Below are 5,944 nucleotides of genomic sequence, written 5' to 3' on the forward strand. Positions count from 1 at the left end.
GTAGGTCTGCTGTGCCCCAGACCCGCCCCCGTCCCTGCCCGCGTCTCTGGGCTCACGTCCCTCTCTCTCCCTCCCCAGTCTCTCCCGGGTCCGGGTCTCTCCGAGTCCCTACCCATCCAGACGCCGGCCCGGCCTCTCTAGCTCCGCCCCTGACTCCACCCCGGGCGGCTAGAGGCCGCAAGACCAAGGGCTCAGCCGGGACCCCCTCCGTGGGGTTCCACCTCCCTCTCCCACTCCTTCACACCCCCAAAAGCTCTTGGCCGGCTCTGGTCCACTGGGGACCCTCAACTTGGGAAAAGGGCGGGAGGAGACTTTGGGGGCAGAGGCCAGATGGGGGCGGGGCTTATGTGCTCCTGCCCAGGGGGGGATGCAGGAGGGCTCAGAGGAGGGGACCTCGGACCCCAAGCCTACAACCTCTAAGTATCAGGTGGGGAAGCTGAAGTTCAGGGAGGGCCTGGGGATGCCTGGAGCAAAGGGCTTTAAGGATGGTCAGGAGGAAGTTAATGCGACTGTCAGGGCCCTAGGAAATATCCGGGCTAAGTGGCAACCCCAGGTCTCCCACTTACCAATTGTGTATCCTGGACACGACGACTCTCCTGCTGTCTGAGCCTCAGTTTCCTCATCTGTAAAATGGGGAGCTGACCAGCTGATTCAAAGGGCACTTTTAACTTTACTGTTGCAGTGCCTCCGAGGGTGGGTATCTCTCTGGGTTTCTGAGAGACCCATGGACTCTGGGGGCTCCCCAGGCTCAGCCTGTGGAAATTGAGCTCCTCAGAGCCCTCAAATCGGCCCCCTGTCTCAGGGATGACCCCTCTCTTCAAAGTGGATGAGTGCCCAAGCTCAAGCCCTAAGGCCACTGGAGTCCAATTGCAGCCAACTTTCCTGGCAACCCACCCCCTCCTCCTGCTCAAACCCACCCATCTCCCAGACTGTACCCACAAGGGTCTTCTCCATACATCTCTATGGCCATACTCTCTTCCATGCCCCACTACCCTCAAGTTTCTTGTCCTGGTGTTTAGACTGCTGTTTGAGGCAGTTTCCTCCAAAGGTGACTCTTCTCAACAGGCACTGTTGACTAGGCTCCTGGTCTTCTTTCTGTGTTCACTGCGCTGCCTTTGCCTTTGTAGTTTCCTCAGCCAGGATCATACTTCTTTGCCTGGTGTAGAGGACATCTCTCTCTCCTTGTGTCTCCATCTCTTCCATTATTGGGGGAGGGGTGGCTGTGGTTTGGGGACTGCTCCCTATGGTGTGCGGGCTCTTTGGGAACAGGGACAGAGGCTCAGGTGCCCAGAGCAGGCACCTAAAGAACACTCATGGTTCCTCAAAGAAGCTTTATGTCTCTGTTTCTAAGCAGTTCGATTCCAAGTTTTATGATTTGATGACCCACACCCCTTGATGATAGGAAAAGAACATTCATGGAGGGATTGGAGGTACTGAGAGGTGAAACTAGGAGTTGATGGAGGAAGTCCTTCTCAGATCTGACACCAGCAAGCTTGAGATTGAGAAACAAACAATACCCTGTGCTTGGGAGGACCAGGGTGGGCTAGCTGTGGATAGGGCTGCACAGAGGGATCATGGGCTCTGGGCCCCTTAAGGGTGTTTCCCTAGCCGTAATTCATGTGCCTCACTCCAGAGTCTCCTGCTGGACATTCCACCACTGTGGGCGGGGCCACTGACCCCCTAAATCACCCCCAGGCCTCTGGTTAAAGTGCCACCATGGGGGTGGGAGTGTCACACATTAACTGGTAGCACCCCAGTGCCTGGCAGAGCACAGCCCACCCTTTTTGACAGGCAAGCCCCAGGGCCCCAGGGTCAGTTTCTGGTCAGTTTCAGGTCAGTTTCAATGGTGTTTAGAAAGTTCTGGTTGGGGGTGGGGAGTGGGAGTAAGTCCCTGTGGGGACTCCCCTCTTTGATCCCCAGGCTGGGGCCTAGGAGGAGGAGCCAAGGCTGTCACTGGAGCTCAGAACTGGAGCAGGGGCTGCTCTCTAGTTCAGCAGCCCTAGGCTGACAGGCCTCTGCTGCCGCCACGGCCACCATGAGTAGGGCTCTGGCCAAGGTACACAGACCCTGGGGCCTGGGTGGGCACCAGACTCAAACAGGAAAAACAGAGGCTCTCTGAGACCTGCAGCCTGGCCTCACTCCCTCAGAAAATCCCTTGCCCGAGCCTGGAAGCTATCTGGTAAAATTAGCCCATAGACCCCGACCCTTTGTTCCCTCAACCCTGGCCCCAAAGTCAGCCTGAATCCCAATCTCAGTCCTGATCCCAGAGTTAGCTTTACCCCCAGGCTGAGTCCTTTCCTTGTCTGATCTCCAACCCCTGGTTGAACCCTGACCCCAGGCTGAGCCCCCATCAAGCCTCAATCCCAGACCTCTTTCCAGGTTCCCAAGCCCCTCTGGAAGCTTTTCAAGGCAAGGGGCTGGTAGGGGAGGGAATGGCCAGGCCATAAGTGAACCTAGGTGCCACTTTTACAGCCGTTTCAGCTGCTCATAAACACCCCCCACCCGGATGAGTCACTGGAGGCTCCCAGGCAGCTGGTCAAGCAGCCCCCTCCCCTTGCAGCAGGAAGCCTGGCTTTCTCACTTCTCAGGAAGGTGAATGGCGGGAAGCTGGGGACACAGGGGGCCAGACTGCCCTGTCCCAGGCAGGGAGCATTCCCGGGACAGGCGGCTGGGAGTGTGGGATTCCTGTCCCTTCTGATCACGTGGTCACAGGACCCTGCTGCGGTAGCACCAGATCCATAGATAGGTATCTCCTAGTGGGCGTACGTTGTCTGCCCTACAGGCACAGGTACACACACACTAACCCAACTGGGTGCCCCAGCCTCACCCCTTCCAGCTACACTCAGGTCTCAGGGCTCCCCTGAACCCCACTCACCTCGAGCCCACAGGATGTTCCAGATTGGGCCTAGAGCCACAGAGTAGACTCAAATTGGCCATGGGGAGGCTGTGGATAGCCCTGAGCAGCTTCTGTGGTTCAGGCCTAAGCAAGGATGTTGCTGTTCGGGACAGGAAAAGGCCTGAGTCAGAGCTTTCACTTGAAGAGAAAAATTAATTATTTTTTACCAAACCCTGCACCAGCCTAGGACTTTGTCCCAGACCCCTGGTCAGGAAGCAGAGGCAGGTCCAAGTGTACCAGTGTTCAGGTGCCCTGGGCTGGGCCCTCCCCGCCACTGTCCATGGGCTTGCCTGCCAGGTGCCCATGCCCATTCAGTCCCTCAGGTGTGTGTGTACCTTAGTGGTCCTCTCCTTGCCCTGCCAAGGCTTTCTCTGATTAGCTCTCCTTCTCTCTGTTCCTGTGTCCCTGCCTGCCCCTTCCAGCCTTTTCCACACCTCAGAAATTTCAGGCCACCACGAGGTATGAGCACAGCCCCTATGAGTGAGTTCATTCAAGTTTTGGGCACCTGGAGCAATCAGATGGTGGATGAGGGTAGTTCAAACCCAGGTCGCAAGCAGGAAAACTGAGGCTGAGAAGGCTTCCCCTCCAAGCACTGAGCACCCAGTGTCCCCCAGCTAGGAGTGATGGGGACCCTCGTCCACCCAGCCCTTGTCCTGATCCCTGCAGACCCATAGCCACCCTCTCTCTATCAGACTCTTTACTTACTGGAACATGGGCTCCTGGTGTTTAACCAGCCAGGAAGGCCTGACTGGCTGCCCCCCTACCCCAGTTCCCCCCAGGCTCAGGGCCTGCTTATGTAGTTAGAGGTCACAGAGGCAGGGGATTGTAGACAGGATGACCTCTCTCTGTGGTTCTGCAGAATGAGCTGTAGCAGAACCAGTGCTGGACCTGGACGCTAAGGGTGAGGACGTGGACACATGGTGAGGAAGAGACCATGCAAGATCCTGGAACCTCACCTCAGGGCCCAGAGATCCTAATTGGAGGCTGCCCTTCTGCCGGAGCCCAGTCTGAGCTGGTTTGAGTCTGGAAGTCCCAGGCTCAGCCTGACGAGGTGTAATGATTCACGTGGCAGCTGCCTCTCCACACATTCCAGCCACAGCCCCCAGTGCTTAGCATGTGAGGTGGCTGGCCTGGAACCACCCAGCGGCTGGGGCATGTTCCTAGGGCCCCCGCACTCAGGGGCGACCTCTCCCCAGGCCTCCCAGGCTCCTGGGGAGGGTAGCACTCTTTATAGTTTCCAAAGTACTTTCTAGTTCACAAGCTGGAAAGAGGGGCAGGGAACTTGCCAATACCTGGCCTTCAGGGAAGGGAAATGAGGGAAAATGGGGCTTAGAGAGGAGACTGGGCTGGCCAGGGCCATATAGCGAGACTATGACAAATAGCACTTAACAGGGCTCCTGCCCCTGGCCTGGGCTACTCCCAAGTGTCTGGCTCCAAGGGGTATCCCAGGGCATGTAGGACCCGTTCTGTGACCAGGGCAAATGGAGGGGGGGCAGACTTCAGCTTTACAGGTCAGTGGGCAGCTGTGTCCAAGGGGGAAGACCTCCTTTGCCCTCTGTAAAGCTTCCCACTGCCCTGAGCCTCCCCCAACGGAGCCTCTCCCTCCTCTGAGCCCACACACGCCCCCTGCCCTTCCTGCTGCTCCCATCCTCACTGGCCAGAGAAGCAAGAGGCTGGGGCTCAGTGCCTGTACTGTCCTGACCTGTGGATCCCCTTCCTATTCATGGCCTCAGTTTCCCAGTCTGTCATTAACAGATGGGCAGTTCAAGGCTCGAAGGGGCCCCATAAAGTGCCCAAGCACTTGGGTCCTGGATGCAGACCCGTGACTCTGAAAACCTGAGGTCCCGTCTCCCCCGCAACCTTGGGGGCTGCCCGTGCAGGCCAGGCTGTGCTCCTCCTGTGGGCCCCAGCCCAGGGCTCTGAGGGGCGAGTCTAGCCCTCAGCTCAGGGACAGGAAGTCGTATTTTCCTCCTGGGTCCTGAGGAAGGAGGCAGGGGGAGAATGGCAGCTCAGACCCAGTCATGTTTACTCGGGCCCGGCCCCCTCTGAGCTCAACAGGCCCATTCATTAGGAGCCCCATAAACCCTTCGGGGCTCCCTGAGGTTCGGAGCGCCTGGACGCCAGGCCTGGCTGCTGCCCCCAGACCTGCGGGGGGCCAGGGGCAGCAGGTGGGGCACAAGTGAGGCAGAACTGGGGATGGCCATGGGGAACTCAGACACGCCCTGGCTTCCCAGTCTCTGCATTGGAGTAACGGTTCCTGCCTATGCCTACTGTGGAGCAGGGGGGAAAATCAAAGGAGTCTTCATGGCTGTGTTCCCTCAGACCGGGCTCCTGAGAGCATGTCCTCGAAGTGTATGGCCTTCAAGGCAAACCTGAGACTGCAGTGGCCCAAACCAGAGCTGAATTCCTTGTGAAGACCCTATACCTGGCCTTGGGTTGTCCACAAGCCACACCCTGGCAAGGTGGGCATGGGTGTGCAGCCCTCTGGGGTGGGGGAATCCCTTGCCCGCTCCAGCGCTCCCTTCCTCATCTGTTCAAAGGCAGACCTTCATCAGAAGTGGAAACCTGGGGACTGGACGGGCTGTTGAGAGATGAGGCCCTAGGGTCTGCTCACCCCCAGATCAAGAGGGGATGACTCATATCAGGGGCCTATCCACACAGTCCTCCAGCTGTACTTAATCAGGTGGGGTAAGGTGTTGTCCTGTGGTCCCCCAAAATGGAAGGGATGCAGCAGCAGCATTTGGTGAAAAGAACTGTGGGTTGGGGGTCTGACTCCTACCCAGCTCCTGTGTGACCTTGGAATAATCCCTTCTTTACCCCAGGCTTATGCTGACCGGGGTTAGAGGGGACACAATCTGAAACTCCTCTCAGCCCCCGGGGTTCCCGTGATGGACAGAGAGGGAGAGGGTAGGAGCAAGACCTCCCACCCCAGACCCCTTTCAGCAGCGCCCCCAAGTGCCCGGGGCGACCTGGCCAATGGCTCAGGGACCCTGGCTGGGGGCAAGAGCAGAGCCTCCTTTCCCAGACACCTTCCAGGTGGGGTGTGAC

The sequence above is a fragment of the Orcinus orca genome, chromosome 10 (assembly GCF_937001465.1).
Source record: "Orcinus orca chromosome 10, mOrcOrc1.1, whole genome shotgun sequence".
NCBI lineage: Eukaryota > Metazoa > Chordata > Mammalia > Artiodactyla > Delphinidae > Orcinus > Orcinus orca.